Genomic DNA, 18,594 nt, shown 5'->3' with positions numbered 1-18,594 from the left:
ATAATTTTGATGTGAGGTTGACACATGAAAGATCATGCTTTTCAAACTGCTGTGATGACTTACACAGACAATTCATTTTAGATAATGGTGAGTTAAGCCTGGCAGCCTCTGAGCGTTTCTCACTCATTTGTGCAAACACCTGCAGTTGGGTACTAATGCACATGTTTAATTGCTTAAACTTAAATTATAAAATCCCTAAAAGGATGTTTTTCTCCTAGAAAATCAGTCAGGTCTCTTGCAAAGACTGCCTGCTTTCATGAGCTTCTTGTATTTCCCGGGATGCTTATGCGCCAGCCCCTGTTAGAAAAGGTCTGCTTTTAAACACAGGAAGTTGAGCCCTTCAGGGAAAGTGCCGATGTCTGAACCATCAGCAAAATCACTACACCCATTCCCTGGGAAGTCTAGTTCGTGAGAAACAAGTTTAATTCGGGAACTATAGTTTATCCAGGTTCCGTGAAGGCAATTAGCACTGGGCAAGGGCTGTTTGATCAGCCTAGAGACACCGCCTTTACGCCTAAAGCTCCAGTCATTTGTCTCTGCTCCCGCCGACTCGCAGCGACCACAGAAGACATCAGAACTGCATGAAAATGGCCCTGCCCCTGCGACAGAGCAGGGCGCTTCTGGCTTGCGCCTTGTTATTTGTCCCTCCAGTGGTTCCTAGCTGTTGTGACGTCAAGGCTGCCATTCAGAGCAGAGAAAAAGGAAACCGTGGCCTCTCTTCGCATCAGTGGCCCGGACAAGCTGTTGTTTCTCAGGCATCCAAAGCGCTTTCTGTCTGGCAGAGCTGTGCATTCCATGCCTGGGTGACCTGGTTAAATGGAGGAAACCAAATGCTATCTGCTGAATGCTCTCCAAAACAAGCATTCCGCCCTGCGCGTCTCAAGCACAGGCTTCACTGCCTCTGAGGACTGTGAAGGGAACAGCAGCACTGCCTGCATTTGCCGCTGGCATATTCAGCTTCTGGTCAGAGTCTTAAAGGAGAAAATAACATCCTCAATGGCCTCGATTAATACACACTTCACCGACGTCTTTGTGCTGCCTTTGGGGTCAGTGCTACAAAATCCTTTTTTAAAAAAAAAGGATTCGGAATCACAGTCAGAAGTTCCCAACTGCTGAACTGCCACCTCTTCCTTCCCGTCTCACTTCGGCTCACGCCATTCCCCAATTTCAGATTTCTGAATTCCAGACAGGCTCTTGTGTATGTGACTATATTAATCTTCCACGGTGCCTCACTGAATGTGTGTATGTTTTGCACACACATGAGAAAGACTCACAGGTGTAATGCATGGATCACAACTCTATTATTTTCTTAATGAAGAGTAACACTTTGTGCTTTTCAGAGAAAAGGAGCTATTTCACAGCGTCGCAGAACTCTCTTTAGGAGCAAGGCAAGATCTCTGTAGCAAACATCAATCGTGCAAGGCCAAAAGCTCACGAAGAAAGTTGTGATCACTTAGAGTGACTGCCTTAGCATTGACCGACTTCAGACTACATTTTCTGAGGACATACCTTCTTGGGTTTCTTTCTGGCATGAGGGACTATTTTATTAGATTCTTGGATTTGATTATAGTCACCAGAAAAAGCAAGGTATAACAACCACACTTTGTGTTCCAGAGTTGTCTTAGTTAACTCAATATGCATTTGAGGTTTTATGTTACAAATCCCATTAAATCTTTCTCAAAATAGCCCTTCTCTGAACCTTTGATGAAGAATATTTGCAGGAACCAAAACCATTTGATACATACACCGGTGTGTGTCAGGAAGGATCGTGATACAGGGGTGCCTTTGGAAAGCGGGTTATTATAGGACAGAATTCTTCCAGGTCCCTGACTCTTGTCTTCTGAAAAAAAGGTGGAGCTCTTCAGATGTCTAGATAAAGACAGAATGGATGGAGTGAATTACGTAAAGTTAGGATTTAGACTGAGGGTCTACAGGGCTGCAGTCTAGTTTTGCCTCGACAGTCAGACATGCCCAGGGTCTGGCCTAATACCATACAAATGCCATATCCACACTGGCATTGACACAGTGGTGGGAATGGGGCATGGGGGTGATGAGCAAGGCTTCTTGCTGGGTGCTTTGGTCTGGGTGAGCCTGAGATCTTGAAATGAGAGAAAAACTAGGACATTACTTTCCATCGTGGGCTGAAGAATTAGTTCTTTCTTGTTGCCTACTATTTGCGTATCAGTTAATCATTTTCTTCTTTTTTTTCCTATTACTACCATTTCAAAAGGTACTTGTTATCTGAAGATAACTGATATAGGACCACTACTACTATTTTAAGAGGATTGACTTAAAACTGAATCAAACATTTAAAAACAAACAGTCACTTTTTTTTTTTTTTTTTTAAGATCTTATTGGGACTAAGTCCTGAGAAAACTAAAACAAAAGTTGAAGCTTCGTTAGTTTTATATAACAGAAATTTGGGATATGATGCAACAGCATGTTATTTCTTAGAAGAAAAATTGAATGTTGACTTCTAAAGCAGAATCATAAAAAGGATGATTTTTGTACAAGCATTCGCATTTCCCCGAAGGCCTCTCTTAATCTTTTGCTATACAAACCATTCTCTTGAAGAGTCTACCTCTCCTGTAATCACCTCTGTGGACTTTCTCTTCCTTGGTTGTTAACTGTTTTTTTTTTTTTTTTTTTTTTTTTTGAGACGGAGTCTCGCTCTGCCGCCCAGGCTGGAGTGCAGTGGCCAGATCTCAGCTCACTGCAAGCTCCGCCTCCCAGGTTCACGCCATTCTCCTGCCTCAGCCTTCCGAGTAGCTGGGACTACAGGCGCCCGCCACCGCGCCTGGCTAGTTGTTTTTTTTTTTGTATTTTTTAGTAGAGACGGGGTTTCACCATGTTAGCCAGGATGGTCTCGATCTCCTGACCTCGTGATCCACCCGTCTCGGCCTCCCAAAGTGCTGGGATTACAGGCTTGAGCCACCGCGCCCGGCCTGGTTGTTAACTGTTGAAACTGTCTTTCATCCTTATTTGTCAGTGATCCTATGTGACTCATGCAATTCGCTGGTATCATTTTTATCAACTGTGTGAAAAGCTGCAATTCCACCTTACAAGTGAACTGCATTGGATTTTCATTTTATTCTATGACATTATTCAACCAAGAAAGTGAGCAAGCATAGATGCTGATGTTAATGAGGACTAATAATAAGCGATCACTGTATTTGTCAGTATTTTTATAGGATGATGACCTTTGCTTCCCTTATGCAACTTGGTAACTACAGGGATTCAGATAATGATTACTCAAGTAATGACTCCCCACCCCCTGCCAAATATTATGTTGTATTTAAAGTACTCAGTATGGTTTAGTGGGCTTGATAATCAACCACATGTAGATTTGGAAGCCACCCCTGACACTTCACTGAGTTCTATAACCTTGGGTGTGCTTTCACAGAACCTAAGATTCTTGATCTTTTATACAGAGTAATAAAACCAACCTTGCATCATGGTCATGAGGATTAGAACCCATATGTATAAAACCCCTGAGTAGTACCCTGTGCATGAGCTTAAGAAATAGTCCTGTCCGGCCGGGCGCGGTGGCTCAAGCCTGTAATCCCAGCACTTTGGGAGGCCGAGGCGGGCGGATCACGAGGTCAGGAGATCGAGACCATCCTGGCTAACATGGTGAAATCCCGTCTCTACTAAAAAAATACAAAAAAACTAGCCGGGCGTGGTGGCGGGCGCCTGTAGTCCCAGCTACTCGGAGGCTGAGGCAGGAGAATGGCCTGAACCTGGGAGGCGGAGCTTGCAGTGAGCCGAGATCGCGCCACTGCACTCCAGCCTGGGTGACACAGCGCGAGACTCCGTCTCAAAAGAAATAGTCCTGTCCTCACTAGGGCTGTTACTGCTTTTGTGTGGTATCTTACATTTTATATGAGACTTTTACACATATTTTGTTTAATTCTTTATATATAAACCCAGAAGCTAGAGAGCTTAAGTTTTACCCTCTAGACATTGCAAAGTCACAGAAAGATTTTGAGGAATGCAGCGACATGAATTTTACTACATTTTAGAAGAGCAGTTGGTGACTGTATGCTCTGCATCAGCTAATAACATTTGATAGGCAGTTTTTTCATGGCATAGGTGAGAACACTAAGGCCCAAGGATATGATGTACTTTCTTGGCAACAGATAGTTTGGTTCTGGCATAGCTAAGCCTAGAACCCAACCTTCCTACTGCCTGCTGTTTCTTCACCACCCAGTTGCTCATTGGCAAGTGAACCAATTACAAAGGCTGTCTTACTTGTCCAAGAATAGAGAGAAAGGTGCACCCTGGGTGACTGGAAACGGGAATGGGAGGGAGAGGATGGAGGCAGCAGACATTGAAAATAAGTATTGACTAGACTTGGTGACAGAATGGCTCAGCTCGGCTCAGTGAAGAAGGGAGTCCAGAGGCCAAACTTTCAACCCTGGTAGATGGCTATACAGTTAAGTAAAGTAAAATCAATAGAAGGGTGTTGGTTTTTTTGCTTCACGATGAACTTAAAGGGTCTGCCCTATCCAGATAGAAATATGTTAAAGATATAGGTAGGAGAGGTAGCTACCATTAAAGATACAGATTTGAGATTAATCACAGAAGGAGCCACAGAAGGAGAGCTGAAACCACTATACTACATATAACTCTGTGTGTGTGTGTGTGCGCGCGCACTGCGCACACTTGTGTTAAACTGGATTTGTTGGCATATCTCCAATTCAAGCCTGGGTCACGTGATTACGCTGTAACTTATTGCCCAGTTATAATCACAAACTGTTACACCTTCATCAGAAGGAAGAGCGAGTTCCCCAGATCAGTGTGTTTGTGTGTTTGTTTTGTTGGATGGATCCTGCCGAGGCACTGAGAGACAGACTTTGCTGGGCCCTGTTTTGTAAACAAATCTGTTCACGCACGCTTTCTTCTATCATTGAATGTGTACACTGGCTCTGATTTTCCTACCCGACATGCCGAAGCCTAAGCATTTAGAAGCTTGTTTTGTTTTAGAAGTAGGCAAGCATCAAAGAAAAACATGCACATGCATTTAAAGTGTGCACATCTACCCTAAGTAAGTCTTTGGATCTTTACAATTCTAACCCTGGGTCATGTGCAGTATATTTCAGCCCACTACACACAGCAGACCTGCAAGGTGTCCTGACAGCCCCCACAAAACTATGGACTGAGCTTAGTGCAAAAGAGAAAGCCTTTTTTACCGTTAAAGTTCATTGCATGGGCCATTGTGGGATTAGTCACCCCAGATGATAAAACATAATACTGGTTTTCCTAAGTAGGGGTGATTCAGCTCTTAGATTGGAATATGAACTTAATGTATATAATACATACAGTCACTTCCTGAACTTGCAGTTTTTTGCATGTTTTATTTAATATTCTAGCCAGGTTTAAATTTTTATGGCAGGAAGTATGTGAATGGTTATGACAGGAGTAAATAACATTTGATTTTATGATTACAGTACAGGAAGTAACTTTTCACACCAAATAAATCTTTGGGAAAAAAGTGCTGGCTTATAAATTTAACGAACATAAATTTTCCAGAATCTTGCATACAGTCGCCTTTGCTCTCTTAAATGGAACTAAATACCTGGCTGGTCTCCTTTTTTGCTTAACTTTTTTTTTGTCAATGAATGTCTTTGTTTTAGAAAGAGGTATTTTCGAGTGTTTTGATGTGATCCAACACGACGTAAACCCATTAAAAGATTCTAAGCAAACATAATAAGGCCAAACTTTAGTGTAAATAGCATGAAAGGCTGGAACACTAAATAAAACATTATTTTTTTCCTTTAAGAGTAAATAGCTAGGCTAGGTGTGGTAGTTCATGCCTATGAACCTGTGAACCAGTGCTTTGGGGGTCTGAGGTGAAAGGATTGCTTAAACCCAGGAGTTCAAGACCAGCCTGGGCAACATAGCAAGACCCCTTCTCTATTTAAAAAAAAAAAAGAAATAGCCAGATATGGTGGCACATGCCTGTAGTCCCAGCTACTCAAGAAGCTGGGGCAGGAGGATCACTTGAGCCGAGGAGTTTGAGGCTGCAGTGAGCTATGATGGCGCCACTGTACTCCAGCCTGGGCAACAGAGCGGGCCTCTGTCTTAAATGACCAAATTATTTTTCATCATTAAAGCCCGGGAAGACTCCAAACTGCCACCGAGGCAAGTTCCTTCCGGTGACTCCTGTAGCCATGATGTGCAGGCACTTGGGAGGAACAGCCTGTTAACATCAGAGAGGCTGTTGCATGTGAACAAGTTTACAGAGAAGAGGAAAGAATTGGATAGAACTTCAGTTACACTTCATTGTAAGCAGAACTTTAACAGAGCCTCTGTTTTTCCTTGAAAAAAAAAGCGAATAGTGGGAATAAAAGGTTTAGAAAAGATTTCTTTCTTCACCCTTTTCATCTTAAAGCCTGAAGATGTTGTAATGAGAAAAATATTGTGACATTCATTTCTGAAGGTTACTATTACACACACGTGAATTATGTGAGCGAATGGATGGATGCCTGGCAGATTAAAATGTAGAGTTCCAGAAGCATTCGTAACCACCATGTGGCTATGACACAGTGGCACATCATTGGGCTGGGAGTGAAAGGATGAAGGTTCAGACTTCAGGTCTGGGTCTGGGAGCCTCACCCAACCACCCTGACGGAAAACAGGATCTCTGAATCCCGTCTACCTCTACAACTCAGTACCACACATTGTGCAGCTAAGTAACTTGCAAGTTATATGAAACTGTTTTCACAGGATCAGCAGAGTTACCACTGCTTAGTTGTCCTGAATCTTCATTACATTTTTACAGAGAATATATTTGCATGTGACATGATTAAAAATCTACCTTGTGTTTTTACGGTCTTGGTAGGTTTTAAGGTCGTTTCTTACATGCTGTTTTCCTTGCTGTGCAGCCAACCCGGGTGTGACTGGCAGACATGCTGAGGGCAGGCTCTGGAGTGTGAAGTCAAGGTCAAGCCTCCCTGGCTCTGAATCCTGGCTCCACCACCTACTGATTGTGTAACCCCGGGCGTGTCCTTAAGCTCCCTGGGCCTCAGTTTCCTTATCTGTAGGATGAGGATAAAAATAGAACTTACCTCCAGGGCTGCTGTGAAGATGAAACAAATGGACGGATGTGCAGCTTGTGGTAGCTCCTGAGTGGGCCCTGTATGTCAGTCAGTGGGCCCTGTATGTCAGTGTGCTGTTGTCGCTGACGATGAAACTGGCTTAGAGAGGTTGGGTGATAGGCGCAAGAACAAATTAGCAAAATAGATGAGCCAGAACTCAAACATAGCCTTAGGACTTCTCAGCGGCTGGTGCCCTTCGGTTGTGAGACCACTCTCTCCCCTGCCTATAAAAGTGCCACGAAAGAGCGCTCTACATTTGTTTGTTTAAAAGAGAACTGAGTAAATGTTAAACGTGAAGGACATTTGTCATGGGGTTTTACTTTGTTTGGAGAGGGCGGACTCTATAACTCTTGAAAGGTGTCCACAGCATATAGCAAGGGCCTGGACAGCCTCCATGGTTTCATCACATTCTCAATATCCAGCCTTAGAAACAGCTCCCTTTAGGTCCCCAAATTAACAGGAGTTTCTAAAGGATAGCAGCTTTTTTTGCAACTGCTACATCTGTTAGATTCATGTTGTCTTTGCTATCCCCTCCCCAAGCTTCTACTTCATGATCTTTTTGTTTTGCTCGACTTTTCCTCTTTTTAAAACCTCTGCATTGGCCACCCAGGACTTAAGAGGAACTTTCCTGGAAAGCCGTCTGAAACAGGAACAAATTGCACAGAAACACTGAGAGCTGGGAACTTGTGTGCATACCTGACATAGTGGGAGACGGAGGCTTCCTTCTGAGTAAGAGAGAAGAGTGGATATTCTAATCGCTGAGTAGTGGTCAGGCCTCTTTTGCTGAGCTTGGTATCAATGGGATTTTTAAAAATGGTAACTATTTGAAAGTATTCTCCATGTAAAAGGTTCCTGTTCCTTTGACCCTATCACAGAATATTCCTATCTTTCTATTGAGGAGGTTCATAAGGTTTCATGGGCAAGGGCTGAGATGACTATTGTGTAGTGTAGTTGTTTTAAATTAAAAATTTACCTCTAGTTATAGGTGCTACCTTTTACTTACCCTCAATTTGGAGATTACATCATGCAGGCTGGGCACAGTGGTTCATGCCTGTAACCCCAGTGCTCTAGGAGGCCAAGGCGGGAGAGTCGCTAAAGGCCAGGAGTTACAGACCACCCTCGGCAACAGAGCAAGGCGTCATCTCTACCAAAAACAATTAGCTGGGTATGGTGGCACTTACCTGTAGTTTCAGCTACTCCGGAGGCTGAGATGAAATGAAGTCAGACCCTGCCTCTAATATCCATCAATCAATTATGTGTCTCAGGCAAATGCTTTCCATACTCTTCTTGTTAAAATATCAGTTTGGTAAAGATGATAAAAGCGTATCACATCCCGGGAAGTTGAGGCTTCTGTGAGCCAGGATCGCGCCACTGTACTCCAGCCTGGGGGACAAGAGTGAGACCCCATCTCAAAAAAAATGAAAATTCCCTTCCAGAGTATAAATCACAGATTATGTTTTTATATATTTTTTTCATATTTATCTTGAGTATCCAAAAATGTGAACTAAAAGAGTTGGGGTCTAAGTGGCAAAGTGCTGCCGTGTTACAGGTTAAGGGCTTCCATGGATTGTGTGATAAATACAGGTGTGAATTTGGGCGATGTGTTTTATTTTTCAGTGCCCATTAAGTAGAAATTTATCTTTTCCTCCCTCCTCCTTCAAGAGGCCCCCTCCCCACCGTGTGGCACATGGAGGCCCCAAGTTGGAAGCACATTCACAGCCTGAAGCTGAAGGACAGGCTCTGAAAAATCTATCTTTCAGCAAAACACCTACCAATCTCAGAAAGTGAGCTTTGTCACCACTGATACTCTGTCAGGTGGGATGAAAGCAATTTTTCTTACTCATTTTGCCCAGTTGTCAAGAAAATACTGCTCTTCTCTCCGACATAAATTAACAGGTTTGGCTACAGCCTAGAGAAATACAAAATGTCACATTTGAGCCTTAGTGGCCGGTTTTCAAAGGGGTGCCTGAGTGTGAACACCATGTCGGCTGTTCTGTTAATGTGGCTGGGTCTCATAAATAGGTATTTTTCTGCCCCTGTGATGGACAAATCTGAAACAGTTTTTCCATCTCACAACCCCAGGGGATGGTATTTAGAGGCTGATTTTTGGCATCTCAGTTCCTGGTAAGGAAGATGAATTCCGTATTTGAAATTTGGGGACAAACAAAAATAACTCTTTCTCTTTCCTTGAAGGGTTAATGCTCCAACCAGCCTCAGATTGGTTCGCTTGAATCTTAAAATTACTTTTCTGGTCACGCGCGCCGAAGGTCTAAGCATTTGTGAAATGTCTTTTTTTCCCCCCCACCCCTTGATGCTGTTCTCTTTGGGCTGTCTTAATTACACAGGGGTTGAGAAACCAAATTAAAATTAGGCGTGTCTGGTCAACAGTGATCACGTTGCATGCTTTTAGCTTTGCTTGTTGAAGTTGCTTCTCCTCCCTGAGTGGCTTTCCTCCTTTTTTTTTTTTTTTAAAGGAAATATCATAAGCTCTTTCAGAAATACTCACAGGAAGTGAGTGTCCGTATGCTGGTTACTCACCAGCAACTGAGTGTTGGCAGGTGGAGAATGCTACCGCAGCCCGCCCAGACGGATCTGCAGACTGGCCCCATTGCAGAGGATTAGACACAGGGTGCGTGGATCATAGGGTTTTTGTACAGAAGGCAGTTTTAAGAGGAAATTGGTCACTGCATGTCATCTCGAGGGGTGGTGATTCAGGGAGCAGGGCTGGGGGTCAGAAGGCACGTGGCTGCCATCTCGGAGGTTCCTGCTCACTTCTCAGAGGGCAGGCTGGCTTCTAAAAATCAATGCTCCCTCCACCCCCAAACAGCGATTCTTCTGCAGTGAATCACTTCCAGAAATGAATAGCCACAGTTTTTTGGAATGAACGTTGTGAAATCCCTCCTTTATAATGGCAGGTTTTCAGTTGGTGGTTTTATCAGAATTTCTCAAGATCAAAACGAAACCTTCTCTTTAAAAAGGAAAGAAAGTACTATCGATACAGAAAGCAAAAGTATTTCCAGTCTCCTACTGAACTGTCACGGCAGACCTCTCTGTATCTATATTTAGAGATGTATGTCCATATATTTGCCTGAATGTGTGAGTTCTTGGAAGTATGGATTCGTTGCCAGGAGCTGGTGATTTCCTATGCAGAGGTCGCTCACTACAAGAAATGTTACACTCGGTGAGTAGGTGGTAGCTTCTGAAGATTATTGGTAACCCAGTGTTGGTCGTCTTGAGTCATGGATTTAAATGATGGCTAGCAAGCTCTTAAATACCTTCTGCTTTATATGATACAGAGCATGGAACTGTAGGACGCACAGACGGCTGTGAAGGGTTTTTAAGAATATGGATTCATTGAATAATCAGTGAATCTTGTGAATATACTACACCTTTGGAGGAGGAAAGGGTGTTTTACGAAGGAAGTGGTTTGTTGGGGCTTTTAAAGGTACAGTTATCGCTTTTCTATATTTATTTTCAGCATCGTTCAGTCCTCCTGTATGAAAGAAATAAACAGTCTCAACAGAGAAAAAGTTATGCTGACTCTTTAAATGAAGAAGCTCAATCCTCATGTTACTCTTAACTGGACTTTTTTCTTCCTAAATATTCATAAGGGAAACTATCCCATGAAGGCAGCTAACTTCCTGGCAATCTCTACGATGTGTCTCATTCAGAACCTGGTGGGCTCTCCATGCATTATTGGCAGCACTTTTATCCAGGGGCACAGAGAGGGAATAGGGTTACTGGAAACAGGGAGTGTAGCTCAAGGAGTTGTTCTCTCTCTGGAGTGGATAAGTTGTTTGACCTACTGACTCATTTCACAGGAATTAGGAAAACAACCTAGTGTGGTTTTTATTGTTATTCCTGGAGGATTCCAAAATCTGTGTGCCTACAAATAAGATGAGCTGGGGAAAGGGAGCGCTGGCATTTGGCGTTTCTACTTGCCTCTTTTCCTGGTGGAATCCGATCCTCTGCTTCCAGGACAAGTCCTGCGCTTGGGATCCTTTGTACAACCATTCACAGGTGAGTATGTATGACAGCAACTTCTGATTTCACTAGTTCTTGCTTCTAAATGCCTAAATGGTGCTTTGTCTAGGGAAAGGCTTTAAAGGGCATTTTCCCCCGGTACGTTTATAATGCATTTCATATTTACCTACAGAAAATACGGTGGATGTGATAATAATTATACAAGACAACCCACAGACAACAATGAAAGTTAAGAATTAAGATACATTCTGATAGATTTTTACAGCATATTGACATAAAGGCAGTTTTGGTTTTGACATACGTACACCAAAATGATATTTGTAATGCTATTTAAACACAAGTATACAAGGCACCAGTGTATTCTGGCAAAAATAATATAATTATCAACAGTTAATGAAAGGCTTGTGCTTTGAGCTGCTAACAAAATGTTAATATGTAGAGAAACTTGTGATTCATGATGTTATGGTTTTCAACCAATGTTATCAAATCAGCTAAAAATATCAGAAGAGGACAAAGAAAGTATGTTAAACATGGATAAAAGCAGAAACTGAGAAAAGATAGCTTTGATATTTAAAGTGTTAGATTATGGCCTCTATATAATGTCACATATGCTGGACTGCCCCTCCCCCCAAAAAAATCACACCCTCAAATTATGATCTTAATTATTCAAAGGATGTTTGGCGTGTTGGTGGTATAGTGGTAAGCGTAGTTGCCTTCCAGAAGATGGTTGGCGTATAATTACTAGAGAATTTCTTGCTTTCTTGGGAGGTGGCTTAGTAAAAGGTTGAGTCAGACATACTGAGGCTGTTTATTCAGTGTGCTATGCTGTGCTGTGTCCGAATGCCTGGGAGTTAAGAGTTGTTAACCTTTCCAGGGTGCTAGATCCCTTTGAGATTATGATGGAAGCCATGAATCCTTTTCCCACACATGTATGCAAACATTTACCTGCCCATTTACAGACCCAAAGAAGCACATCCATGTACCCCACGTGAAGAAGGCTGCCCTGGACTAAGCCCTCACTGTGACTCTGCTGTTCTTAAGCTTCCCAGGAAACACTGTTATTTAAAAAGACGAGCTATCCAGGTCAAAAAGAAGTCATTGTGGTTGCTAGGTGGGGGTGCAAAGCCAAAGACAAAGGGTGGGGAAAATACATGACTAATAATAAATAAAGAGCATGGTTAATACCAGAGCCTCCAAACTGATAGCCCAGAATCCCTCAACATTTAGCCACGAGTATTTGTAAAGTACGTTGTGAATTCAGGTGGAGGGCTGAAGACTCAACATTAAGCAGTTGGGCAGAGTTTTCATATGTCTATTTGTCTATGCCTTTTGCACAATATAAAACTAGGAAATCTCTTTTCATTTTTCTATTGTGCACACTACCACATTAGGTACGACTCAAAATCATCTCAACTCCAGGAGTATAATTCGTAACAATTATAACAAAGCATAAAAATGATTCTACATTAGCAGAAGAAATGTAGTAGGGATAGATTTAAAATAGCATGGTTGAGTACAAAAGAAACATCATTTAAAAAAAAAAATGCAGCCTTTATCACTCATCAGCTAAACTTAAGTCAATGCTGTGAGGCTGTTGTGGGGAAAAAATAGTCATGATTCTTGGGTATATTAAAAGGAACATGACACAGAAGGGTAAGAAAACAAGAGTTAGTGTTCGTCAGATTCATCATTGTGTCCTGTTTGAGTCACACTTGAAAAAAGGTTTTGGACAATTGTGAAAAGCTGATACACAAGCAACAGAAATTACACGCCCTTCCAGGAAAAGATAAGGCTACTGAGAGTTTTATTCCACACAAGGCTAGAGGATTTCTTGCTAATGGCCTTTAAGTAGTAACAGCCTGGTTTATCCTTATATTCCTGGGGCCTTCCACACTGTCTGGTGCTCAGTACTTGAGATGATTGTTGTGTTTAGTGATATACGTAACGTTCCTGTGATAGACTTAGCAGGAATAAGTAAGTTCAAATAAAACCAGCGATAGTGTCATGACAGACAACATATAATACATGAATTTGCTGGGTGATTAATACACAAGGATGACTGTCTCACTTGTGAGGATGATAAAATGCTTCAGCAGCTAACTGGGGGAAGCTACAAAATCTTGGTTTGACACCTCTTTCAGGATGAAAGCAGATTAAGTCTCCTGGGGTGGTGGAAACATGTATTCATTCATTCTACAAACCCTGAGGGCCTGCTTGGCTAGGTGCTCACGGTCTGGTAGAGGAGACAAAGATACAGAAACAGAGTCACAGTGTGTGATGAGTGCCATGGGAGCATAAAAACAGCATGTGCAGGGCTTGTGACACTCAACCTCCACCCCGCACAGCTTCCAGTGGAGGCAAAGTCACAATTGACTCAATGGACAGGCTTGGCCGAGTTAGCTGGATGGGAGGCAGGTGGGACAGCCTGGCCAGAGGCCCAGACCGGTGTGTGTGGGGAAGGGGTGATGGGAGATGCAGACTCGGCAGTGCTTGGAACAGGTCTGAATGCCGCGCCTTGCTAGCCTGAAGATTTCCACCCAGAAGCCTGACAAAGTCAGATGTGCGCTTCAGAAAGGCCAGGCGGGCTGCAGTGAAGAGAGTGACTTGAGGGGGTGGGGGACAGGCCATCGAGGCAAGGGGACCAAATGGAAAGCTTTGGTCAGGACACACATGGTGATGGATTTGGGGGAGAAACGGGGGAGGGTGATGCAGGCAGAGTGGTCAGTGTTATCAAGTGGCACCATTCACCACAAAATGCAGTCCAAGAGGAAGCCCAGGTGTGAGGGGGGACAGGTGGCATTCAGACATGTCAGTACACAGAGACAGAGTCAGTGGCAGAGACAGAACCAATGGGGAGTTGGGCCATGTGGATAAGGACTTGAGTGAAGACCTATCTCCAAAGCAGGGGATCACGCTTCTAATTTTTTATATGGTGTTTTTCATTTTATTCTTACTCATTTGTAATAAAACCTCTTTTTTATTGTATATATTTAAAGTGTCAACCTGCTGGTTTGATACAACATGTGCATAGCAAAATAATAACTTACACTCAAGCTATGAGTGTACCATCTCACAGTTACCTTTTTGTGCCTGGGTAAGCCCACCTAAAATGTACTTAGAAATATTCAGTATCTTCACTGTCAGGGTCCTCATGCTGTACTGCAGATGTATTCATCTGACATCATTCCAGCTTTATACCCTTTGACCCACATCTCCCCATCCCCCCCAACCACCACTGTGTTTCTATGGACTGTATTTGACTATTTTAGATTCCACATATTACCTCTAATCCTCAAAGCTCTATTAGGGTTTTGTATGTTTCCTTCCAGCACTTTCCTACAAACACACAATTTGCAGAATCAGCATAATTCTGCATAGGTTCATTCATTCATTCATTCATGTATTTATGAGATGGAGTTTCACTCTTGTTGCCCAAACTGGAGTGCAATGGCGCAATCTTGGCTCACTGCAACCTCTGCCTCCCGGGTTCAAGCGATTCTCCTGCCTCAGCCTCCCAATTAGCTGGGATTACAGGCATGCGCCACCACACCAGTTAATTTTGATTTTCAGTAGAGACGGTTTCACCCTGTTGGTCAGGCTGGTCTCGAACTCCTGACCTCAGGTGATCCTCCCACTTCAGCCTCCCAAAGTGCTGGGATTACAGGTGTAAGACACCATGCCCAGCCTGTATAGACACTTTCAATCCCACTTTTAAAACAGGCATGTTCTCCCTATGCTTTAAAATGCCTCTAAAATATTTCTAATGGTGCTAATTCTCTAATTTGGGAGTGTCTCATTTGCTTCCAGTTTTTAAAAACTATTTTTATATTACAGTAATTAACCTTTTAATACATGAATCTTGGGCATATTTTTAATGATTTCCTTAGGAGAGATTCCTTACAGTGAATTTCTTGGGTAAAAGTAGGTTAAGTGTAAGATTCTTGATATACCTTGCTAAGTTGTTTTCTAGAAAGCTTGAACCAAGTTCTACACATTTTAGCAATGTATGAAATGTCCTTCTCTCCATATCTTCATCAGCATTGAGTGTTCTCTCTTTTTTATCTTTAGACAAAAAGGTTACATTCTTTTTGGTTCATCTACTCAGAAGCTATTTAATGAATGTTCACTCCATGTCAGGCATGTGGCATGTTTTCATCTCTACCAATAACATTGAACTTTCTTCATGTGTGTATCAGCCTGCTGTTTTCTTTTGTAAATGTTCTGTTCATGTCCATTATCAACTTTTCTATTAGGGTGTGACTGTTTCTATGATATATTTATAAGGGGGTGTGTGTGTGTGTGTGTGTGTGTGTGTGTGTGTAAGATATGTGAGGCAAATATTTTTCCCAGCTTCTTTGACTTTTAATTTTGCTTATACTTTATTGGAAATACAGAACCTTTATTATTATTATTATTATTATTATTATTATTACAATACTGTAAGTTCTGGGATACATGTGCAGAACGTGCAGGTTTGTTACATAGGTATACACGTGCCATGATGGTTTGCTGCAGCCATCAACCCGTCATCTACATTAGATATTTCTCCTAATACTATCTCTCCCATAGCCCCTCACCCACTGACAGGCCCTGGTGTGTGATGTTCCCCTCCCTGTGTCCATGTGTTCCCATGAGAACCTTTATATTTTATGTAGTGGAGTAAATGATATTATTTTTTTCCTGTATAACTTCTGTTACCTCAGGCTTAGGAATTCCTTCCTACCCAGAAGTTAGAAAATATTCATCTAATTAAAAAAATAATTATTTCATTTTTAACATTAAACTCACCAAATTAGACGTAAGATGTGGCCAGGCCCAGTGGCTCACACCTGTAGTCTTAGTGCTTTGCAGGGCTATGGTGGAAAAATCACTTGAGGCTAGGAGTTCAAGACCAGCCTGGGTAACATAGTGAGACCCCACCTCTATCAAAAAATTAAAAAAGTAGCCAGGCATGGTAGCATGTGTCTGTAGTCCTAGCTGCTTGGGAGGCTGAGGTGGTGGGAGGATCGCTTCAGCCTAGAAGTTTGAGGCTGTAGCTATGATCATGCTATTGCATTCCAGCCTAGGCAACAGAGCAAGACCCTGTGTCTTTTTTTTTTTTTTTTTAAAGGTGTGAAAAAAGATCCAAATGGAGTCTGTTCCACATAGTAAATCCCCCATCATGTACTGAGTCATGTATCTTTCCCTATTAATTTCCATATTTAATTTATGTTTCAAGACTTTTTGCTGTTACATCCAGCGGTAGGAGCCCATGAACTTGTTGGATATTGGTAACCACAGACAATGTGATAATACTTTTTTCCAACATTTTATTATGAAAAATACACTGGCTAGATTCTATAATTAATATTCTGTCACTTCACCATCTATTCACATAATAATTCTTAAACCTCTCAAATCATTATTTGAATTTCAAAGTGGACTATCAAAGACATTTTCTCTAACCCTATTTTTCTCTAATTTGTAGTTTTGATTTCCAGGAAGCCTTCAGCAATTCATATTATTAGTACAGTAAGAGAGTAAGCAACACACTAAATACCAAGAAAAACTACTTTCCAAAACATGTTTTAGTCGTTTATGAAGATGGCTAGCAAGGGGGCTTCCTGGGACACAGTGCTGGGGAAACGGCAGGCCCTAGGAATGGGCTTTGAAAGAAGACTTCTGTCACTGTCAGATCACATTCCCAAGTGGCCATCGTCGTGCTCTGCCAGGGAACCCTTAGCAGAAAGGCTGCTTTGCCCAGGATCTGGCTTGTCACCCCAGACCACCCCTACCGCTGTCTGGCATTGAATGTCCCCGGTCCAGAGTGAGTGGCCAGTTGCATAGACCTTAGACCAAGGAGCTTAGTCACCTCTTCCCAGCCTAAATCGTGAGCACCCTAAATTCCCATGGGTTGTTGAGACCTAATAGCATCCTGGCTTAGAGATGGGATTGCACCTGGGTCTGCACAGGAAACTGGCCTAGTGTGTGTGCTGCTTGGTGCAGCGTACCACCAGCCACATGGAAAAACTCACAGCCTGCAATAAAAGATTCGCCTTTGGTCACCACTTGACATTAGCTGTGGTTTAATCTGTGTAATGTTTTTCTCCCCCCATCTAAGCCTCAATTTCCTATCCATAAAATATGTTGGTTTTGGCCAGGCATGATGGCTCATGCCTGTAATCCCAACACTTTGGGAGGCCAAGATGGCCTGATCACCTGAGGTCAGGAGTTCAAGTCCAGCCTGGGCAACATGGCAAGACCCCATCTCTACTAAAAATACAAAAAACTAGCTGGGCATCATGGCACATGCCTGTAATCCCTGCTACTTGGGAGGCTGGGGCAGGAGGCAGGAGGCAGGAGAATCGGTTGAACCCGACAGGCAGAGGTTGCAGCAAGCCGAGATCGTGCTACTGCACTCTAGCCTGGGCCATGGAGCAAGACTCTGTCTCAAAAAAAAAAAAAAGTTGGTTTTATTAGATTGCAGAGAATTTTTTTTTTCTCTATCCAAAATCTGTGATTTTAATCTAGAACACTGAATGTAGGTCAGGATCCACCCCATTTTCAGAAATCTGGGAAGATCTTTTTTTATTTCCAGCTTCTTGGAATAAATAATTTCCAGGATGTTACAAACATTGATGAAGTTCACCAGAACAGACCCAGGGTTAACATTTTAAAGTCGTTAGATATGGCTCCAGGAAAAGGCAGGAGAAGGCACCCGTGAGACCCTGCAGAGGAGGCCTGACCCTGGGCAGCCTTAGGGCTGACCCGCTGCCTTACTGAGCGTATTCCCGCCTCTACCCCCAGAGACTCACTCTGTGGGTCCGGTGTCACCTCGATTCTAAATTCCCTGCTTCCTAGTGAATTATGCTATCGCACTTTAGAAACCTGGCCAATAAATGCTTTGAAATTTAAGGATAGCTGTCCTGAAAAAATTTAATATAACCTAAATTGATAGTCTCGTGATGTCAGTATTCAGAAGAGGCGTTCTATTTCAGCAAGTGGTTTTCAGAAAAAAATAAAATAACCTGAGTTTTTCTCCTGCCACACTCCCCTCTTGCTTTTATGCTGCAAAAAGAGCTTGTTGCTTGCCTGATGCACCGTGTTGTTCTCTGCCTCTGAAGATATAGCTCCCTGAGCCTCCCCACGTTGTCCACCTCTCCAATACCATTGCTCCACTGGGAAGCTGGCCCGGAGGTGCCCTACCACGTTCATCTCTCCTAGCCCAGGGCTGTCTTTAACGTTACAGAGACACAGATATCAAAGTGTTGCAATTTATTTGGCTTTCATTAATTTGCCGGAAGCAAGGGAGGGTAGATACAAAGTACTCCTCTAACCTGTTATTTCCCTTGCTGTTAAATGTAAAGAAGACTGATGTAAGAATCTTTGCCTTCCACCAGTCATAACCATGGTATGCACAGAGCTTATGAATCATCTTCTAAATCCACAGCTAGTTTTAAAATTTAGCTTCCAGGCTAGATCTGCAGGAAATGATTGTGAGATCATAAACGCTATGGAGTGAATATGAAGT

At 42.7% G+C, this 18,594-nt stretch overlaps 2 long non-coding RNA genes across 3 annotated transcripts in view; one reads left to right on the top strand and one right to left on the bottom strand.

Moving 5' to 3' along the window:
* Positions 1–400: 400 nt before the first annotated feature.
* On the bottom strand, positions 401–9,768 carry LOC112620713. Its single transcript, XR_003118578.1, has 4 exons — positions 9,607–9,768; positions 8,104–8,244; positions 7,071–7,324; positions 401–808 (listed from the first exon to the last, which is right to left on the bottom strand). It is a non-coding gene; the product is annotated as an uncharacterized LOC112620713 (long non-coding RNA).
* A 153-nt stretch (positions 9,769–9,921) lies between these two features.
* LOC112620711 overlaps positions 9,922–18,594 on the top strand; it is a 31,654-nt gene continuing 22,981 nt past the window's right edge. For both annotated transcript variants that reach the window (XR_003118575.1, XR_003118576.1), the window contains exons 1-2: positions 9,922–10,281; positions 11,079–11,120. This is a non-coding gene — a long non-coding RNA (uncharacterized LOC112620711). The remainder of the gene's footprint in view (positions 10,282–11,078; positions 11,121–18,594) is intronic.

This window comes from Theropithecus gelada, chromosome 3 (genome assembly GCF_003255815.1).
Source record: "Theropithecus gelada isolate Dixy chromosome 3, Tgel_1.0, whole genome shotgun sequence".
Lineage (NCBI taxonomy): Eukaryota > Metazoa > Chordata > Mammalia > Primates > Cercopithecidae > Theropithecus > Theropithecus gelada.
This window is presented reverse-complemented; position numbering and strand designations above follow the sequence as displayed.